The sequence below is a fragment of the Numida meleagris genome, chromosome 4 (assembly GCF_002078875.1).
Source record: "Numida meleagris isolate 19003 breed g44 Domestic line chromosome 4, NumMel1.0, whole genome shotgun sequence".
Classification (NCBI taxonomy): Eukaryota; Metazoa; Chordata; class Aves; order Galliformes; family Numididae; genus Numida; species Numida meleagris.
Genome location: NC_034412.1, coordinates 52,539,489 through 52,561,809, shown reverse-complemented (window position 1 = coordinate 52,561,809; position 22,321 = coordinate 52,539,489).

Sequence of the window (22,321 nt, the reverse complement as noted above, 5' to 3'; positions counted from 1 at the left end):
TTCTGTAAACTAAGGATGATAGTCTAATATTCTCCCAGTTAAGCTTTGCAAATAAGCCATATTATCAGAGAGACATTTTCTTAATAAATATACTTAGAGTTATTAAATCAAATAGTGCATTTGAATCACAGGATCACAGAATAGTTGAGATTGGAAGGTACCTCTGGAGATAATCCGGTCAACCCCTCCTGCTCATGCAGGGAAACCTTGTGCAGATTTCCCAGAACAAGGCCCAGACAGCTTCTGAAGTGCAAGGCTCTACAGCCTCTCTGGACAACCTGTGGTAGTGCTTTATAACCCACACAATAAAAAAGTGTTTCCTGCTGTTTTTTTTTTTTTTGACAGAACCTCCTGTATTCCAGTTGGTGCCCATTAACTCTTGTCCTAGCATGACATGACTGAAAACAGCATGGGTCTGTCTTCACCCTCCTTTCAAGTACTTATACTCATCAATGAGATCTCTCCTGAGCCTGCCTAACAGTCCCAGATCTCTCAGCCTGTTCTCACGGATGAGGTGCTCCAGTCCCTTCCTCATCTTGATGGCCCTCCTCTGGACTCCTTCCCGTACGTCTAGGTCTCTCTTGTGCTGGGGAGACCAGAACTGGATGCTGTATTTGAGATGCAACTTCCCCAGCACTGAGTAGAGGGAAAGGGTCATCTCTCTTGACCTGGCCATTCAGACACTTTTCGATTCACCTCTGCTCATTGATGTATGTTCGTTCAGGCCATACTTTAAATGCTTTTCTGAAAGGATATTATGGGGGACAGTGTGAAAGGCATTACTGAAGTACAGGAAGGTGATATCTACTGCTCCCTTGTCATCCGTCAGGCTTAGCAGGTTGGTCAGGCATGCAGACCTCCTTCTTTTTAAATTTTGTGGTTTAGACTTGCAGGTGAAGATACTTAATACAGTAACATCAAGTTGTGGTTACTTACTATGTGTACACAATACATATAAAAACATGCATGCAATTATATGACACACACTTCTAAAAAGTCCTTGTTCTGTGCCTAGTACAAGGTGTATCCTGTATATTCTGATATGAACCACATATCTGTTAGATATTTTTAAATGATGTTATTGATTAAAAACCCTAAAACACTGGCAGACATGTATGAAAATCTTCATCTTTTCTTAAAGAGTATAATGGTAAGAAGCTACAGATTTAGGACTAAGTTTTTCCTTTTAACTTGGAAGCAGATGTAAATGCAGCCCTACTGTCAGTCCCATCCATCTGCTATCTTTTGAATCCATTGACTTCTTGAATTCATTCATTGATGGTACTGTGTGCTAAAACACTCTTTTCTCTTTACAGTAGCTTGTTACATCTCAGAAAACTAGCATGTAAAGCACCTGCTGGTACATTGGTTAAGTGCTCTCTGTCTGACCTTATCATACTTACCTTTCTGATAGATCTCAGATACCATACACATAATTAACACAAACAGCCTTTTGAGCTGTCCGCAAGCAAGTTAGCCTTCTGGACAAACTGCATGCCCAGAAGTGACCTTATAAAATGGGCTGTTACATTCCAGCGAGGTTGTGACTGTTATTCTTTATGAACAATGGTATGAGACTCAGAGCAGCTGAGCTTTGCTTTGGATGGAAAACTCAAACATGTGGTGTGAAAATTTCATAATGGAGAAATATTTGAGCTGGTGAAGGTTTGAACTGCTTTGCTTGCAATGTGGCTTTTACTACTGCAGCTGAAAAAATGTAGGATTCATCTTCTCTTGGTTTTGCTATTCAGAGGTTCCACTCCTAAGTCTCTAACCTAAAGTAGCCATTTACAGTTTCTAGGGTGCTCTTATCTCTCCTTTGATTGTACAGAGGTGCTTTCATTGAGGCTTGAACTGCATATTAGCACTGCTCCAGAACTGAATCACTTTCTGTATCAGCTCTGTTGTTACAGTAGTGACAGAAATATGGTCCCTTTTTCTAATCTTGTATTACCTTTGGACTGACAGACCAGTGTGAAGAAACAGACCTTTTGCATACTTCTGGTTTTCTCCCCTTCTGTTAGCAGAAAATTATGTGTGAATAGAACCTGTTGTTAGATGGATGGGTGGGCTACTGTTCTTACAGACAGAATGATTTATGGATGTAACTACAAACAGTTTAAGCTGCAAGAGTGTCATTAGGTTACAGATATTTATTGCACGTAAACTGAGTTCACTTCCTGAGTGATCACAAGCAGTTGCCTTCGAGTGTAAATAAAACCAAAGAAAAAAGTGACGTACTGCATGCTCTGAATGCTGGGCACATGCAGTCCCAGTTCTGGGTTCTGGTCCTCATCTCACAGCAGTGGGACAGGACCACGTGCCTCAGAGCAAGATCTGGGCTGTAGTGAGCACACTGTGACCCCCGTCTGTCTGCTTCAAAACACTGAGCTCAGGGATGTGCTCAAAACCTCACTCTTCTCTGAGGCTATCATTCAAAGCAATGCAAATGATGGCAATGGGAGGGAACCATGGAGGAAACATAGATAAATAGGTTGTATTAAAAGAATAAGCTTGTAAAACTACACTTTATTTATCCTTTAGCCACGAGTTTCATTTCCAGTTACCAGGCAGAATTCTCGGCGCTCTGTTTTGTGAGCAAAGAGAAGAAACCATTCAGCTCTGTAAGCACAGACATCTGCTCCCATTTTAGATTCTCTAGAGGATCCTGCATGGTACATAGCAGTCCCTTCAGAGGCTGTAGTTCTCCCTGAAGTCTTGATCGTAACTGCTCTCTCGTGAAGACATCTTGATGACCAAAGAGATGACAAAAAGACGTCATATTCCCGTGTTTAGTCACTCCCAAAATATTTTGACTGTACTGTATAAGCCCCAGCTATTTTTCATTCCTCAACTACCTGTCTCCTCTCTCAAAGTCATCTATGTCCAAACTGTTTCAGTTACACTTTCTGTAAAAGACTTGAGTCATCTGTCAGGAGAGGGACCAACACAGTGTGATTTCACATCATGTGGGCAGGGCTGCAGCTGCTGAGCGAGCACCTTGCCAAAGAGGATGGTTTGCAAGCCGTATGAAGGCCAGTGTTTATCAGGCAGCTCAGAATAATGTACAAACCCAGGCAAGTTCTGAATCGCTCCTAAATAATTTGCATGGAGGATAGATGTTTAGCTTGATTAATAGAAAGTGACTGGCTCCCATGCTAAGCTTGATAACGCAGTTAATTCACTGTCAATGTTTTGACTGGTGCTATTGTAAAGTATTGCTGAGATTTTCTCTGGGCTAATACGTACCCACAGGAGAGATGTCATGTAGATATTTCAAATCACCTGCATTTATTACAGAAGATCTTGAGCACAGTTTACTGACAGTGCCTTGCCATCCATTTGAACAATGGGTACCAGCTGAAGCCAGCTATTTAAAATGAAGGTCAGCCCTGAAAAGGCATAATTAACCTGCTGAGCGATAAGTGTGTCACCGTGGCCCATGCCCCCTCTCTGCTGTGTAGAGAAATGAGACCTGCAAAAGATCTTTAAGCATCATTAAGTCCAATTACATTCTAAGTAGGACAGGCTGTTAAAAGGCACTCTTACTCAAGCTTTTTACCCCTTAGCTCATCTGCATGAGAATGTGTTACATCCCATTTCTCCAAGTCCCTAGCAGGATGTTTTGGTACATGGGAAGAAAAGCAAAGTTTTTTCTGCATTATACATGGTCATGTCGATATTATTAATATTTAAAATGGCATTTACACTAGTAAGCAAGCAGAATAATTTTTTAAAAATGCAAATTTAAACTCCTTAGAAGCAGTAACTTTGCATGTAAGTATTGTGAGAGGCATTTTCATTTTTTATTTATTAAGCGGTAATAACCAAACTAGCAAACTTTAGTTACAACGTATAAGAGGTGGCCTACAGTCATTTTATTTGGAGACAATTTGAACACGGTAACCTAGTTTTGTACAAATATAAACTTTATAAGCAATTTCTGTCACTAATAGCCCATGCAAATGTAGGTAGAGCTCTTACTTGTGATGGGCTGAAATTTGTATGATATCTGTTAACTCCAGGGTGTGTAAGCATGCTCTTACATTTATAAGGCTTCGAACTTCAGTATGGTTATACTGGTTTTGGCTAGAGTAGAGTTAATTTTCTTCTTAGTAAACAGTATGATGTTGTATTTTGGATTTAGGATGAGAATAATGTTGGTAACACACAAATGTTTTAGCTATTGCTGAGCAGCACTCGCACCACGTCAAGGATGCTTCAGTTTCTCCTGCTGTCCTGCCTGAAAGGTGCTGCTGGTGCACAAGGAGCTGGGAGGGGACGGAACCAGGACAGCTGACCCAGACTGGCCAAAGGAACATCGAATACCATATGGTATCATGCTGAGCAATAAGGCTAGAGGAGTTGGCTGGGGGGGCTGCAACTACTCAAGGACTGGTTGGGCATCGACTGGCAAGTGGTGAGCCATTGCATTGTGTATTGCTTGTTTTGTGCATTCTTTTTGTTCTTATTGAGTTTTGTTTTTTTTCCGTTTTCTTTCTTTTTTTTTTCTTTCTTATTAAACTGTCCTTATCTCAACCCACTTGTTCTTGCACTATTCTTTTTAATGTTCTTCTCATCTCACTATGAATGACTGTGTGGTGCTGAGCTGTTTGACGTGTTAAACCACAGCAGTTGGGTACCCAACATAGGGCTCAAAGTGTTGAGAGAAAGACAGATCTAACTCCAGAGAGTGTTAGAACAAATTTTTTACAAACATTATATTAGTGAAGTTAATATGATATTCATACTCAATATTGCCCTTATTCTTGTACTTAGGAACTTTCACATGCTTTCAGCAACGGTATGGTGATTTCAATTTCTTTTTTTTTTTTTTTTTTAAACTTTTCTTGTTTTGGACTCTTGTGGCTTTGCAACCAGGGCAGAAATATCTGTAGAGAGTTCACAGAGACTTTATTTTATATCTCTCAGAGCTGAAATCAAATTGTTTCTAAATATGACTTTGAATTATTCTTTTCCATTTTCCCTAAAAGGACCCTTAGGCATTTTGAATCTCTCAATGGTTACAGCCATCAAAACGTGCTGGTGAAACTCTACCTAAACAAGCATATTGCTACATTGTGCAAATTAGTGTCTGTATAATATCTGCAATTCTGTGGATGATGGGACTGGCATGACTCCAAAGTATAATTACTATTATCTCTATAGAGGGCTTTGCTCTCTGGCAGTTTCTGATGACTGGCCTGACTCTTCCAGGGTTGTATTTCTCTCTCTCTTCTTCTATTTAGTCTAGACCCTGAATTGACCAATAATTTACAAGCATTTCAAAGTAAGAACTTTACTTCATCCCTAAGTAAATGGTGCATATCATTGGATACCTTCAGTAGCAGAACAGTGCTGCCTCACAATAATGGCAGAGCAGTACTTTTGTTTCAGTAAACCAGCCCTTAGATCACCCAGGAAGGAGAGTGGCATCTGGAATTTGTCATCTGCGAGCACTCTTAAGAACGAGAAAGCAAGTGGCAGGAACGTAGAAGGATAAGCAGGAGAAACAGTATGAGTAAGTGAATCCAACAACTAAGTTATTCCCTCTGAGAAATTGTCCTAAATATATGATTTCAAAGGAAATTTGACCCCTTTGTCCATTAGAGAGGTGTTCCTGCTAGTCTTCCCTGCCTAGGCACGCCATGTTACCAGCTTGATGGTACCTATAAAGTGGCCAAGTGCTCTAGTGGAGTTTCCACTTATATCTCAAGTGATATCCTCAATAGTGGCTGTTGTACTCCATTGAAGTCTTGCTGAAATCAGTAGGTACTGGTGGAGTTAGGGTACCCTTGGTGTACTTGAACACATGCATAGTTTTCATCATGGTGATGAAACCAGTGATCTTAATCTGATCAAAAATGGAAAAGAATGTTTTCTAGTTGACAAGTAGGTTACAAAGCAGAAGCTAATTTTAGAATTAGTTTGGGAAAGCAAATAATTCTGGGGTATTGGCATGACAAACTCTAATTAGCATCTGTGAGGAATTAGAGGAGATTTGCAGAATAGTAGTTCACACATTGTTCATACTTTAAATAACAATTTGATCTGAACATAATTATAAATAAGCTTTTGCTTCTCATTAATTTTCTACTTGATTACTAAAGCCATTGTTCAAGCACAGAGCAGAAAGAAACCATTAGAAACCATTTATGTTCAGCAAATGTGAGCAGAAATTAGAAGGGAAATGTGTATTAATGTATAAAAGAACATTGATCCCTGTGCAAAAAAAAATTGTACCTGAATGAGATGAAATTGTGCTGATTACTTTCATGACTAGCTAGGAATATATTAGTGAATCAGTGAGTATCTATTGATGCATTTGCAAATAATTTTTTTCATTTCTCTTGTTTGGATATTGTTTTTCATCTATAATACTTGCTAAAATACATTATTTGCAAATCTCTCCCTTAGGCTTGATAATTGTGAATTATGTAAAACTACTTAATATATAATTATTAAACTTCTTACATGAAAGAATTTATCCATGCTCTAAATCCAAAGAAGAGGGCTTTGTTTTTTGTCTTGCAAACTTGGAAGTTAAACGTTTAAAGTAGTTCATGAGTCATGAAACTTCTTGTTCTCATAGCTGCAGGAGTGAACTCATTCCCAACTGGCTGTTCCCTCTATGTGATTAAGGCTATATCTTTACATATTACCTGAAGCAGGAAGAGTTGGGCTGACATGAAAATTCCTTTCCATTCTGTTGTAAACTATCAGGTGAAACTAATCATACTAAAGTATCACCTTGCACTTCCTGTCTTTGTAATGGAGGGTAATATTTTTTGTATTCTTTGTAAGGACAGTGTATTTTATTAAGACCTTGTGTTCTTCTTAACCACAATAACTGGTTAACCTGCACGTGGGTACTGCTTTTTAGGTACTACATGCATAAAATACAGTCTCCTAGATTGGCATTTGTTCCTGCCTAATTGCTGTATCGTTTTTTACAATTCATCATATTAATCCTGCAGTTTAATGATTTGCAAAAGCACTCATCAAATCACATAGACAAAGAATGTAGCATGGTTTGTTGCTTTCCAATTAGATTGTTTTGCACTTGAAATCTTGTTTTTCCTTTGATTTTTCATGACAGAAGAAGCTCTGTCAGGAAGACCAGAATTGTCTGATCTTGCTGAAAATCCCTTTGAAAGCAGAACTGCATCATTTTACATTGATGCATTTGAGGTGGATGGAGTTGTGCTACACCAGAGAATGATGAACCCACTTGAATCTTCAGTGTTGTAACTACAGCAGGAAAAAAAAAAAAAAAAAAACCGACAACAAAACAAGTAAACAGAAATCAACCCTCAAATAACGAAACAAAAACAATCCCACATTATTATAGTCCAGAATATTGCATAGGAGGGAAACAGTTCAATTAAGTCGTCCTTCCAAGACAGCTGAAAATCAGTCTATGGATAGAAATTACTGTTCTCTTATCTCACAGTTTCACATTCAGTTGAAATACCACTTAAACTCTAAGACTGGGGAAGGGAGGAAAGAGGGTGAAAAGCCCAACACATGTAGAAGAAAGGTAGAGGGGGTAGAGGAAATAGTTTGACAAAAAAGACAAAGAAATAGTTTTTTGCATCTGAAATTTCAGCTTTGTTTTTGAATTCCAGCCTAATCTAAACACTTTTTACTACAATTTCCAATTAATCAAGCATTCAGTGCTCATCAGTTCCCAACAAGCTTTCATTCTGAGCATGAAAGAAATTCTTTAGGAATGATTAAGCAGGTGATCTTAGTCAACTCTTGTGAGCAATTTTCTTTTCCCACTGAATGAGAAAATCATTCTGAGTGGTACTAGATGCCCATGGGGATATGAGGAAAGAACGATTCTTGTATTTCAAGGAGGATTTAGATTACATACTTCAATTTCCTTTTTACATATATTCTAATTATTTTTAGTCATTATAGCTGTTTTTTATTTCCTTTGTTTCTATACAGTTCTTTTTAATTTTACCTTTTGTACCTTTACAGAAAGTGCAGCAAAGAGGAATCATTTGTTTCTGTTTGGTCTTTTGGTAGAAAAAGCAAACAAAAACAAAAACAAACACCAAAAAAAAAAAAAAACAAACCACACAAAAAATAACGGTGTTACAGAATCATTCAGAAGAAAGAAAATAGTGCATCACCAGTCAAGATGCTTTAACTGGGAAGAGGCAGTATTGCTCATCCATTTGCTTTGCTGGGTTTGCTTTGCTGTGATGAGTTTTGTAGTCATTTAATTATCTTTCTACTGTCCCATATCCATACGTTTCATTGTCTTTGAGTGCTTTGAACACTTTCTCTCTTGTTTGGATATAGGCTCCCCTGCCTACTTTAGACAAAAATGTTTAAAGGCTTTACCTTTAACAGATACATTGACAGATTAAGGTGTATGCCAGCAGAGCTTTTTGTGGGAGTACTTCTTTTTGAGGTCAAAACTATCCACTTGAATACTCCAGGCACTTCACTTTTGTTTCTGGCCCTTTGTTGCTGCCACAGCTGCCTGTTTCTCTTCTTTCCCCTCAGGCCTTTCCTTCTCTTTTCCTTCTCTACCTGCTGACCTGTTCTCCATCGCTGAAGTTCCTTATCAGCCCCTCACGCTTCCTCATCCTGCCATCCCTGCTTTATCTCACACCTTCTTACTGCAGCACTTTCATTGCTGTCACTGCTGCATATATGGAGATAGCTGTAGGAATGACTGGTTATTGCATTTTATCGCTGGATGTTGCTTTTGGCTGCCTGTGGAGCTAGACTGATCCAGTCTAGCTCTCTGTGGAGCATAGTCTCCAGGCTCTCTACAGTTTTAACTGTCCTTTCTGGATAGAGTCCTGCTGGAATACAAATTGGTTTTAGTAGCTGGAAACAGTAGGATTAGGTGCACAGCACCCAAACAACTTTACTTGCTCAAACAGAGTAAAGCCTCAGTATCACTCATAGTTACCAGTCCTTAGAATCAGTTACCAACTCCTACATATGTGATTTCTAATAGACAATATTAGAATAAGAGAAGAGTGATCAATGGCAAATTGGGACTTTGCCCAGGAGTCTGTCCATAGCTTGAAATCTTGCTTTAAGCTCATGGTAATTCTGGACAGTTTTTTTTCCTCTAGTCATTTTACTGACTGTCTATACTTTCAATTCTCTCTTGAGAAGTTTTCCTTCAGTATTCAGTACTCACTGAGTATTTACCGAAATCTTCCAGTTCAGAAGATTAAGCAGAAAAGAATTTGAAAAGTAGAGACTGTACTATTCTAAGGCTTCTAACAGCTTTTAAGACTTGCAGAAAGCTTTATATTTTATAGAAACAAGGGTATGATGGAAGTTTTCCTTGATCATAGTTTATTTTGTCATATTACAAGGTCTTTTGTCTAAATACAATGATCATTTTTTCATCATTACAGGCTAAAATACTGATTAATACTCTTGCAGTAGGGTTGTGCTCTCTCCTCCCTTCTAACAAAAGGATTTAATTTTGACATGTGCCTATCCTGTAAATGAAGGGTGATTAAATCTGTAACACTTTCAATTAAAAAAAGTCTATTGTTATGAATCATTGAGAAATGTGCCATTCCATTTTCTATCATTTATGAAATGGCAGGCTGATTTAAAATCAGCAATCTGCTTTTGACCTGAGGACTCAACATTCATTTCTGTTATGCCCTGTAATTTAGGGGCTTCTGAATTAGTTTAGTATAGAAAGGTCCTTTAAAAGCCATCATCTGGCAATTCTTAGTGTGCTTAGACCTTTTATTTAATTTTATTTTATTTTGTATTTACTTTTGAAAGGCTTGCATTTATTTTGATTTGAGAATCAGATTCATTATTCTTTTGACAAAGTATTCAGCATAGATGGTACAGAAGATCAGTGGTGATAGCAACAATTTTTGGCAGAATTCAAGAAGGGGAAAAAGAAGATAGTAAAGCAAGTTCAACTGCAGCAGCAACACATTTCTTATCTAGAAGTTGTTTAGCAAAGGACTTCAGGAAACATGTCAAGTGTACAACATAAAAGTGGTGTTACAGCTGAGGTCCAGTACTGAACAATTTTGTTAAACTCAGGGATGTGGCTGAGGTGCTTCCCTAGCTGGTAGCCTGGTGCAATGTTTTTATTCAGATGTTATTAATAACATAGTTCAGATAATGTAACATTTGGCTCTAAACTTTTGTGAGCCATTCATTGCTAACATGCTATTTTCATTGGAGATACAAATAATCCAATATTTTGGATGAAACACCTTGATAATTTGTATGTTGGATGTACTGTTTTATTGGGGCTTGAGTGCCTAGTGCTAATGTTTTTCTGTGAGTACTTAGGTAGAATTTTAAGGGAATGCTCTTTTAATGATATGTGTAGATTAGGAGGTATCAGAGATCTGTGTTAAAAGTCTGTTCTTGTAGAGGCAGATTCTGGAAATAACTAATTCGGAAGAATGCTGTTTGCATTTGAGTCAGTGGACCCATCTCTTTTTGCCGTGGGATACATTGTCCACTTGTGGAGTTTGGGTCTGACATGTGCACATCTTTATGAATAAGTATAGAAGTTTTCAGTTATATTTGTTTGTTTTGTCCTCAGGTCTTCAAGACCAGGCTGGATGGGGCTTTGAACAACCTAGTCTAGTGAAAGGTGTTCCTGCCTATAGCAGGGGATTGGAACTAGATGATCTTAAAGGTCCCTTCCAGCCCAAATCATTCTATGATTCTATGATTCTTCTGCTTCCAAGATGTTTCTTGGTAATGTGATTTTTGGGAGTCCAAGTTCAGACTCTGGCAAACTTAGAGCTTTTAGGGAGAAGAAAAAGTATTTGTTGGCAAAATCATAAAAGCACTGTCTGTTATCCTGAAGCCTTGTGGCACACCTGACTACTCTGCAGGGGTTATGGATAGTGTAAACTTCAAGTCCCAATTAAGAAAATGAAGCCAGTGATGACTTTTATGATAGCTGTTGGCCAGGTGATTCCTAGGGTTAAATCAATCTGCACCTGGAATTTTAAAATTGTTATTATACCGAATTCAAATCACATTCCCATAGGGATAAAATATAGGAGTTCATTTTCGCATGTAAGACATTTTATCTTGCTATTTATTTTTAACTCAGCACAAAAAACTTGACAGCCCACCGCTCTGTGATAATATTCTTCTGTTGCATCCCATAGATAACCCTACTTCAGGTGCAGCAACTGTCTAATGCTTGATAAGGAGGTAGATGTTAGCGCTGGAGGAGCCATCCTTCACTGAAGTTTGGGAGGGAACGAAGGTCTGTCAGACATTCCACTGATGTAGATGTGCATGAAAGGAAATGATTTCTCCCTTTTGTATCAAAGAGCAAGAGGGCAGTCATTCCAATCCAGCCTTACAATAATCTGCAACTCAAAAAAAAATTAGAGAAGTGCTTGTTGTGTATACTCTGTGTGCTGTTTGCAGAGATAAGCAACACAGTCAAATACCAAAAAAAAAAGGGTACTTGTGCCATCAGACCTGCGCCCTACATTGTTTACCTAAATGCTGATTTGACTGGCTGTTCAGAAAAAGTGAAAGTCCTGGACAAATACTTCTAGCATGTAATACTCAATATATTTAATACAGTGTATTCCTTAAGAAGACTGGAGCAATCAGTCTTGAATATCTTCAAATGGACTCAGTGCCTGCAGAGGTTTATCAGTCCTTCAAATTCCATTTTCGTAATGAAGGGGGGTCTGTATAAATGGATGGTGAAGTTTATAGCAGTTCTTGAAAGATGTATAATCTGAAGTCACACTGATTTTGAGAAAGATATGAATATATAAGTGCCCAACTCATTATGAAGAAAGAATTTGTGTTCCTAAGTTACTCAAAGACATTTTGAAAATTTCATCCTTGGGTGCATCAGAGCAGTGGGATTACTTTCTCCAACAATTCTCACCTTGATTAGTGTGTTCTCTATTATATGTTATTTGGCAATTTCTGTTTGAGGTATTACTGTCATGCTCAGGATTTTCCAGTGATTTTTTTCCCCTGGCTATTAAACATGCGTAATGTGTAAATACAAACAGAAGAATAAATTGCTTAAAATATGATGAGTAGCTTTGAATTGTCCTGCTTATAAAAGAAGGAATGGAAACTGCAATAGTTATATACCTCCCCCAGCAAAATGTCATTATCTATCTGCATAAAATATCTAGGGGGGAAAAGAAAAATGGAAAAGCGCAATTACAGCAAAGTTATAACAAGCTGAAATGTCTTGTCACTGTGAACAGACTTTTCTAAGGGCTGCACTGGGAAACATTAATATTTAAAGATAATCTCCAGGACATTTCCAAGCAGCTCAATGTGAAACATCTTTGTCTACTTAACACATAAATATTTTAAGATGTCAATATTTTGCACACATATAAAAACATTGTAAGTCACTGCAGGGAAATCAAGGGTAAATGTCTTTCCACACTCAGAGCACTTACAAACTGTTGAATTTCTAGGAAATATTTCAGGCATGGGAGAACTCACAACAGTTGTATCTAATTTCATTTGAAGTTCTAACGTAACCTTGACTTCTAGAAAGTCAGTATGTGCAAGCCCAGATCAGAATTAACAAACCAAAGAGGAAAAGTGCTAAAATGAAGCTAAAGAAAGTTAAATGGTCAAAAACCTCTTGGGAGATTATACACGATCATTTTGCTTATTTGGGAATTTATTTGTTTGTTTTAAGGAGAAATTACTGATTTTGCTGATGCAGGCAGTTTGTGGCACCTTGGGACACAAAGCATCAAGTTCTGAAATCGAAGCCTGTTGTTATCCTTCATTGCCCTTCCTCAGGCTCTGTTGCCTGGGAGGAAATGGATGGATGTGCTGTACGTTTGGCAATCTGATCCATGCACTCGCTCTGCGGATTTGTTCCTACCAGTCTCTTTAAAATAGTTATTACAATACCTGGAACATAGACAAAATATGTCTATGAATCTGTTGTTTATGTCACTGCTTATAAAATGCCTCATATCCAGCCGTGAACTTTTATGCGATCTTCAATGACATTTTAATTAGTAGGATATGTTTATGTGATTTGATATTAGAGAACTAATCTTCATTATGTTTTAATGTTGGATGACAGTATTAGATTATACTTGCCTGTATTTTGTGTATGTATCTTCCACTGTAATAATAATCAACAATGAAATACAGGAGATGTATTCCTACCTTCAGGGAAGGATATGGGGCTTGAGTGAGTCACAAGATGAATACAAAGCAATGGTGTCTTGCTTTTGGGTGAGATGGGGGAAATAGCCAATGTCGTCCAGGGAGGTAGGAATAGGAGAATGATGCTGATAGCATGGAGGAACTTGACTGGGGCTTTGTATGCTTACAGTTGTCACAGTCAAAGAAAGATTTGGTCTGTTTGCTATGAGAGCAGAAATGGGAACAGTGATCTAGAAAATATGGCCCAAAAGGGGAGCTAGGAGGTATTGGTGTTGTCTGATCTAGATCAGAGAGAAAAATGGAAGTGGATATTAGCCTTTAGGTTAAAAAATTGCTTAGGAAAGCAAGCAAATTTAATCTTTATTGATGTTCATTCTGCAGAGTACAAGGAGTAGGTAGCTCAGGTTACAACACAAGAAGAGAGTGGGCATTAGGAAAACATTTTCAGCTCTGAAATGGATTGCCTGTTCAGTGTGTAATGCTTTCTGACATTTGCAATTGAAGGGTTTAAAAATAGTGTGAGAAAGGTGTCCCTTAATAAAGATTGAGGTAGCCTTGGGCAAAAGAGTGGTTTATGTGACATCTAGACAGCCTGCCCAGTCCTTTATTTCCTGTGGTTTCATTGCCTGAAAATTCAGAAGTAAGACTTAGGTTTTTTTTCTTTTTTAACCTCTCTGCATTGTTAAAGCTCTTTGGGTGCTGTCTTCCATGATTTGAAATGCCTTGCATTTGGTCAGGAATAAGCTCTTAATAGTATTCAGCTTCCATTTGCTCAGTACCAGCAAATAAATTTTTACAAAAGGATGGGTTGGATTTTTCAATATTTAGTTCCTCAGAATGCCTGGAGGATTTCCTCAGGACAGAAATAACATTTGGCAGATTTAGTGGAATTTCTCTGGAATAAGGGTAAATATTTGACATCTTCCCGTAGGTAATGGATCTGATCATGACAAGCTGTTTAACACCAGTTCTCCAGATAATTTTGCTTCAGCTGAGGACAGCAGTTTAAAAAAACAAATTTTACTCCCTTAAAAAAAAAAATTCTTTATATTTATCAACTTTATCTACTAATTTTTGAGCCTGCTTTCTCTATTTTATTACCTGAAAGACAAACATCTATATCACTTTAATACTATCTGAGCAGGTTATTATGGAATGTGCTACTGAAGGGCTATGTAAATAATTAACCACAGCAGTACCATAACATTCTTGCAACTTAGGAGATCTGGTAAAGCTGTGGAAAGTAATGTGCACATCTACTTGAAAATATAGAATAGCATAGAATAGAATAGTTCAGTTGGAAGGGACCTTCAAAGGTCTGAGTCCAACTGCCTGACCTGTTCAGGTCTGAACAAAAGTTAAAGGATATTACTGAGGGCATTGTCCAAAAGCCTCTTGAACAGCGACAGGCAGGGAGCATCAACCACCTCTCTAAGAACCTGTTCCAGTGTTTGATCGTACTCCCAGTAATGATTTTTTTCCTGATGTCCAGTCTGGCCCTACCATGGCACAGCTTTGTGCTGTTCCCATCCTGTTCACAGGAACAGAACTGGGTAACTCCCTCTTCATTCTCCTCATCAGGGAGCTGCGGAGAACAGTGAGGTTGCCTCTCAGCTTCCTCTTCTCTGGACTGGACAGCCCCAGTGTACTCAGCCTCTTCTCACACCATGTGCCTTACAACCCTGTTACCGGCTTTGCTGCTCTCCTCTGGATGCTTTCAGGGACCTTACCATCCTTTTCGTACTGTGGAGCCCAGAACACATCCTGATGTCACCAGCAGCTCCAGGAACCTTTCTGCTGAGCCGCTCTCCACCCACTCCTTTCCCAACTGCGCCCGTGTCTGGCATTGCTCTGTCCCAGGAGTAAAACTCAGCAATTTCCTTCATTGAACTTAAAGCCAATGATAAATGCCCGGTACTCCAGTCTATCTAGATCCCTCTGCAAAGCCTCTCGTCCCTCCAGGGAGTCAGCAGCACCTCCCAGTTTAGTGTCATCAGTAAACTTGCTGAGGATGCACTCCACTCCTGCGTCCCGATCACTGATAAAAATTTTGAGCAGAACTGGCCCTTGACTGGCACCCTGAGGACTAGTGACCATCTCTCAGATAGATGTAGACCCATTCGCTACAGAGGGCTACCCTCTGCCCTACCATTCTGCCAGTTCAACATCCAGTGTAGCGTGAGCTTGTCTCACCATTGGACAGTTTGTTGAGAAGGATGCCAGGAAGGACAGTATCAAAGGCCAGGAAGATTATTAAATCCGGAACGATTATTTCTACTTGTTCCCCTCATCCACAGAGCAGGTGACCTTATCACAGAAGAAAATCAAATTGCTAAGGCAGGACTTTCCCTAGTTGAACCCATGTTAGCAATGCCTTGTAACAGCTTTGTTCTTTAAATGACTTTCAGTATCCCTCAGGACAACCTTCTCCATAACTATTTCAGTGTCTAAGGTTAGACTAACAGGTCTGTAATTTTCTGTTTCTTCTCTCTTGCCCTTCTTGTAGTTGTTGGCTAGCTTCCAGTCAGCAGGGACCTCCTCAGACTTCCATGACATTTGGTAAATTGTTGAGAGGAGTCTAGCAATAATATTCACTAATTCCTTCATTATTCTAGTATGAATCCCATCAGGCCCCGTGGACTTACAAGCATTCAGCTGATATAAATGGTCCCTTAAAATATTGGTAACCATAACTGGAAAATAACTGCTCTCATGATCATGGTCCTCCAACTCAGTGGATACTTGGATTCTTGCGTCCAAGAACTATCGTAAATATTAAAAAACAAGGCAAAAAAAAAAGGCATTAAATTCTTCTGCATTTTTTCTCATCCTTGTTTATTAGGTTACTGTCTTCATCAAGTGTCAGTCCAGTATATTTCTTTGACCTCCTCTTGCACTTGACATACTTAAAATAGTCTTTTTTTTGGTCTGCCACCGCACTGGCAAAGTTGAGCTTTGGATTTCCTTCTTTTCTCCCTAAAGATGCAAACTGAGCTCTGTACACTCCCTGTGAAGCTAGACTGTGTTTCCAGTGGGCATATATATCTTCTGTTTCTACCATTGTTCCAGGTGGACTTCCCTGTTCATCTAAGCTGACCTTCTGACTCGCTTGACTTGGGATGCAATGGAATTGCCTGATCCTGGGCTTTTAAAAGGTGGTTCCCAAAAAGTGATGATTTCTCATGGTCCCCTAATCCCCTTAAAGCAGATTCCAAGAATGTCGCAAAAAGTCAGAGTCCATTTGTTTCTTAATATGAATGCTCACTTCAGGTTGAACTATTTCTTAGATGTGATCAGTATCACTCTAAGAAAAGTAACTGTGGTTTCTATCACTTCTGACAGCTAAAACTCCCATCTCAGAATAGCTTCAGAATGAGCAATCCAAAGAGTTGCTGAGTGATCCACTAGGGCCAGTGGTCATTCCAGATTGTAAGTTTCTCTCTAATAGGGGACCTGCTTATTAGTAGTAGTGATAATGGGGCATGAAATTAACTGATTTATCAGGACTTTAATGTTATACAGATGTCATTGCACCTCTTTCTCATGTATTTAATGTATCATAAAAGCTTCATCTAGAGGAGGCAAAAAGGACAGAAGCTCTTTGGATCATTCATATTTCCAGGTGTCTTCTGCAACATGAATTATGCAGACTGACTCTTTCACCTTCCTTGACTCTTCAGAATTTGGGCTTGACTGAGTTTAGCTCATGCTATGCATGGGAGAAGGTGAGAGTCCTGAGGGATTTTCTTACAAAAGCTCATTCTTCTTTAATGGTCAGAATTAATGTAGTAGAGATCCCTAAAGGATGTGATTTTAAGCACTTGTGTTTAGAGTTTATTCAGTTTCTGTAATGGAGTCAATGCTGTTGACATTGTTTATATTATGTTGTGGATACTAATTTAATTTAGAACCACCAAACTCAATTAGAGGCAATTAATTCTCACTATTATTTCAGTAACAGAAGCTTATGAATGTAATGAGAAAATATTGAGAAGCTCTGCAAACCTAGCTAGCCATTATTGGTTGAAGTGCATGTTAGTGTGGCAGTAACCGTCTGGATTTCCCTAGTTACCCCCAAATGGTCTGCTTAAGTGTTCTGGAAAGACTATTATCCTTGATTAGTTTGGAAGCACAGATAATTCATTACCCTCCAGGAAGCCAGAAAATGCTAAAGGCTTTTAATTGCTCTCATAAAAAAAGAATAAAATTAGAGGCCACCCTGAAAGCAGTGAGTTAGTGACCAAGTGCTCTTACCATAAGAGTTTTCAGAGTTCTGTATTGTCAGGGAACACTGACAGCAACTGGAGTTAGCTTCCTTTTCATGCAGCTTATCATGTATGCAGGAAGAGATGCCACTGATTGTACTGGATATTGCAAGATGAAGCCGCTTTCCACAAAACAGGAATGCCAAGAAACCTCACAGATAGATATAGAAAGGGTTTATCTAAGAGGTTATTTAAAGTTTGCTCGCATAACGTGATAAGTGTGTCCAATGGCTAATGTTGATAGGATCTTTGATTTTGTTTTTTTCTACTTACGCTGGGATTAACTCAGTCTTTCATTGTACTGTTGCTGTTTCTCCTTAAGGTAAAGATGATGTATCCTTAGAAGTTACATTTTCTCCAGGCTTTATAAATTTCTGTAGTAATAAGATGCAGAAAGAACTTGCCCCAGGTTTTGTGAGTTGTGTGCAGGGACAAATACGTGATAATGCGAGGCACCTTATGTGACCTTTCTGGTTCTTTCTTTCCTAAAAGAAGCATGAGGAGAAAAAAATTGAAGAGGAGGCTGAGAAGCTGTCATATGAAGAATTAGGCAGAATTGTTTGCCTGCATTAGTCTGCATGAGAATGAGGAAGGACTCAGCTGGTTGGTCAGTTCATGGGAATCTCTGACCCCCTTGTCACTGAGAAAGCTGACCGTATTCTTGGCTGCATTAGGCAAAGCATTGCCAGCAAGTCAAGAGAAGTGATACTTTCACTGTGGTCAGTGTTGGTGAGCCCACACCTGGAGCACTGGGTCTGATTCTGGGCTTCCACCACACAAGAGACCTGGACATACTGGTGAGACTCCAGTGGAGTCCACCAAGATGATGAAAGGCCTAGAGCACCTCTGCTAGGAGGAGAGGCTGAGAGCTGGGACTGGAAGCTAACTGCAATGCCCAGCAGAATGGAATTTGTAGAAACTGGACCAGTAAAGATGCTACACCACCTCGGTCAGCTTCTTCCCCTCTAGCTGCTCTGCTTTTTGTCTGCTGCCCTTTTCATCTTTTTCCTAATAGTTAGTTACCATAGAGAACTCCCCTGTTTGACCCCTAATTCTGTCCATGAAACTTACTGGGGAACATGGGGATACTGCAGGATAGGGAACATAAATGTGCTCGGTTCGCTAAGTGTACATGAAAGATATGCTATAGATGAGACAGATAAATTGAATAAAGTTTAGGCAGTTCTTTTGTGTGTTTTGGCATGTCCATTGAGATAATGATTCTAGCACTCATTTCTGCTTTCTTTTGAAGATCAAAAATCTTAAGTCTTTCCAAAGCACTGACATTTCCATTGGTAGTTCATGTTGTCATACAAAATAACCATAGAGGTAACTGCAAAATGGAGTAATGGATTTGGGCATCCCCAAAGGGAATCAGGATGTTTGTGGCTGAATTGTAGTGACCCCGTGGCACCATTTCTGAATTGTCAGCACCTATCCCTGTTTCTAAGGAAAGCAGAACAACAGAACTTTATTTTATTTACATGTGATGTGAAATTTGCTCTCACTTTCATAATGGTTGGTATTTGTCCATGTCTACATAATGCTGACACGGGAGGAAGCGGGAGGACTTACTCTGTGCACTTAAATGTTCTGCAGTATGCTGGATATGCAGAACATCAATGCTGTTTAAATAAATTACATCTCTTGGCTTACAGATGGATAAGTAAAATTCTTTAGGGCTCCTTAGAGTTTGCACTTGTGCATTTGTCATCAGCTCTTGAGAGACAAAAAAGTGGGTGGTTGGCTGGACTTGAATGGCAGCTAAAATTAAAAAATATGTATAACTGTTGAACTTGCAGACTAAAGTGAGCTTCTGGCTGGTATAGGTTGCTGCCTACTTAGTTAAGTGTGTTCTCTTATATGAAGATTGTTGGCTGTATGAGACGATTCATTGTTATTTGAACCAACTGGATTTTCTCCCTTTGATTTAGTGGCACTTGTATGTGTGCCAAAATGAGGAGTCCAGGAGCAGTGGTACATGGAGAAGCAGGAAAGTAGCCGAAAGTCCTAAGAATGTATTTTCCCCTGCAGCTAACCACAGCCAAAGGGGATAAGAAAGGAACAGGGCAGAAAGTGGTGCCATGCATCCTGTGGATTAGGATGTATTACAAGTAGTAATGTAATTCATACAAAAAGCCCAAAGGGGGACATTTATACTGCATCGTTAACCAATGTGCATGAAACTTGAAGTCAGGACTTCTCCACTGCAGTAACTGGTAGTCACAGAATCTTTTTTTTCAAAGAACACAGTGTAATATCAGGGATCTTTTTTCCTGTCTTCTGCTAGCGAGTGCTACTGTGGGAATGGTAGGCAAACAATCTTTCGAAGTCCTTCATGTCAGCTATGAAGTGAATGAGCCAAAACTGCTAAATGAATTGAAAATTTTGTTGCAGCTGATCAGTCTTTTATTTGCTTTCTTCCCTTTGGGATAAAAGGTGTGGAAAGGAAAGAGATGATTAAAGAAGTCCAAGCAGAGAGTCTCTCTTGGCTTGTGCCAGCTCTCACCTCTTGCCTGATGGCTCTGATGGTGGGAGCACTGCTCCTTACCCACCAACGCAGTAGGAACACGGTGATGGAAATGGGATGCTTGCAATTATTTTATAGCCAAAGAAGAAAAGATGCCCCTGCAGCTTAAGGTGAATGAAAGTTGGTATATGCTGAGTATCATAAGTATGAATTAGGATGTTCTTTTTCACTGTATTTTAGCTGCAAAATTAAAGCACACAGGACCCTTGTGTTATACTCTGAGGCCTGAGATTACGTGACGTCATAAAACATGATGACACAAATATTGCTCATTTATGTCACTGTAAAGTTAAGTTTATAGTGGTACAATCACTACTACCATTTATACTATCTAAGCTCAGCATTACTAATTGTATCACTATAAAGCTATTTTATGGTCACATAAACAGTACGAATAATGCTGTCAGGCATAGGTATTAATGCTGCAAATAAGCCTACAAACACTTTATCTGGCTATCCTTTATGGTGCTAATATGCAAATATTGGGGGCAAGCTGACCATTGTAATCTGTGATTCTGCAGCCAGATATTTTTATCACTGGAAAATAAGAGAATGGATTGCCCTTGTGCTTTTCTCTGTCTGAAACATTTATTACCATGTTTACTTTTTATAAGTGTCTGACTACCACATCTTTAAGGGCAGGTCACACTTTGGGGACCAGCAAGTAGGAGGAGCTCAGTTTCTGTGTGAAACGTTGGTATGAATCTATAGGTCCTCTTCGTGCTGGAAGAGGCAGTGGAAGTCTAGTTGGAAAAAGTATCTTCCTAAAGGAAGGCTGTATTTCTAATAGAGAGAACATTGTGTTTTTGTTGCCTCCTGAACTTGTCAGAAAGAAAGAAAGAAATGAAAGAGCCTGTTGGTGAGAATATTCTGCTCTGTTGCCAGATTCTGATCTCATCTATTGCCTCCAGTAAGTTTCCTGACTGCGAAGAGACTTCAGAGCTACAATGCAATATTAAATGGGAATTTTTTTTGCTCTTACACACTTGTGTTAATTTGCAACTCTCAATTATAACCTAGTTTAAAAAAAAAATTAAAAGAATAAGGAAAAAAAAAAAGACAAGTTATCAAGATCAAGACAGGTTATATCTATTCAGCCATCAAAGCAATGAGAGAATGCAGGACTGCAGGTGGCTATTTTCTAGTTTAAGGGCCAGTAAGCTTAGGGATGGATGATACACTTGCCCATGCAGTGCGATCGTGTAAGCATTTTTTCTGTAGAGCAGCAGGATTAAGGAGGTTACAAAATAAAATAACAAAGAAGCAAACAAACAATCAGAAATCCTGCACAAAGAGTTCTGTTACAGGTGCTAATTAATCTTGCAGGAAATCCAAAGTTCATCAAGCATTTTAAGGCCTGGGGCATAATGAGGGAAATCTTGGGATTCTTCCCAAGGTTCTCAGACAAGCACCTACCTTTTGAGAGTCTTTCATCAGTTTCTCACAGAGCCTCAAAAATGCTGCATTGTTAAACCAAGTACACTGCTCCCGGTGCCATGTTGCAGATGGGTACTGACTTAGTGCAGTGAGGACGGACTGGCACCGAGAGCGAGGTGCTTCACCACTGTCAGCCCTGGCAACAGGTTGGAGTAGGAAGAGAAGTTATTTGGCACAGGTGAGGAGACTCAGCAGAGATGGTTGTCTCTTGTCATGAGCTGTGCTGAGAAGTTAAGATAAAAGCCTAGATGAAATTCTTCATATCAGTGAAATCAGGGAGAAGAAATCCTCCCTTGGTATCTGTTTCAAGCAGAGCCTTGCAAGATCAGTCCTCCTTCAGGCCCGCATTTTAATATACACCAGCCTGGGAAAGAGGAAAGCCCCAGCACTTAGCAAGGATGCAGGGAACAAGGAGAAAGCCATTCCCACCCTGGCTTTCTCCAGTGGCTGAGCAGGCTCCCCTCATTTAGGCAGTATTGTTGAACTGTCTAACTTTGCTTTCAAAGACTCTCGGAAATGCAGACTTCTGTCAAGTTTTTCCTGCCTGTATTTCTGTCCTGGGATGCTGGGTCCTTTTTCAACTATGTAAGCAAGGAGCCAATAGAGACAAACTGAAAGTGGTATGGGCAGAAAGCTTAGCATCTCCAGACTCAAGATTTTAAAAAAGGGAAATGCAGTGTATGTCATGGTTTTGTGATTTTCGGTTATTGGTATTCCACATCATAACATCATGTAGTGGATGTACCTAGTTCTCAGAAGGGAAGGACTACTACAGTTCCCACGGTACTTTGCTCCTCTGTTACCATTTTTCCAGCTGGAGGGAAAAGATAAAAGCTCGCAGTATAAAAACTTGCAGATCACGAGACCTCACTCTCTTTTCTGCTGTCTCTCGTCTTGGCAGCACCTCGCTCTCCAGCCGTCTTAT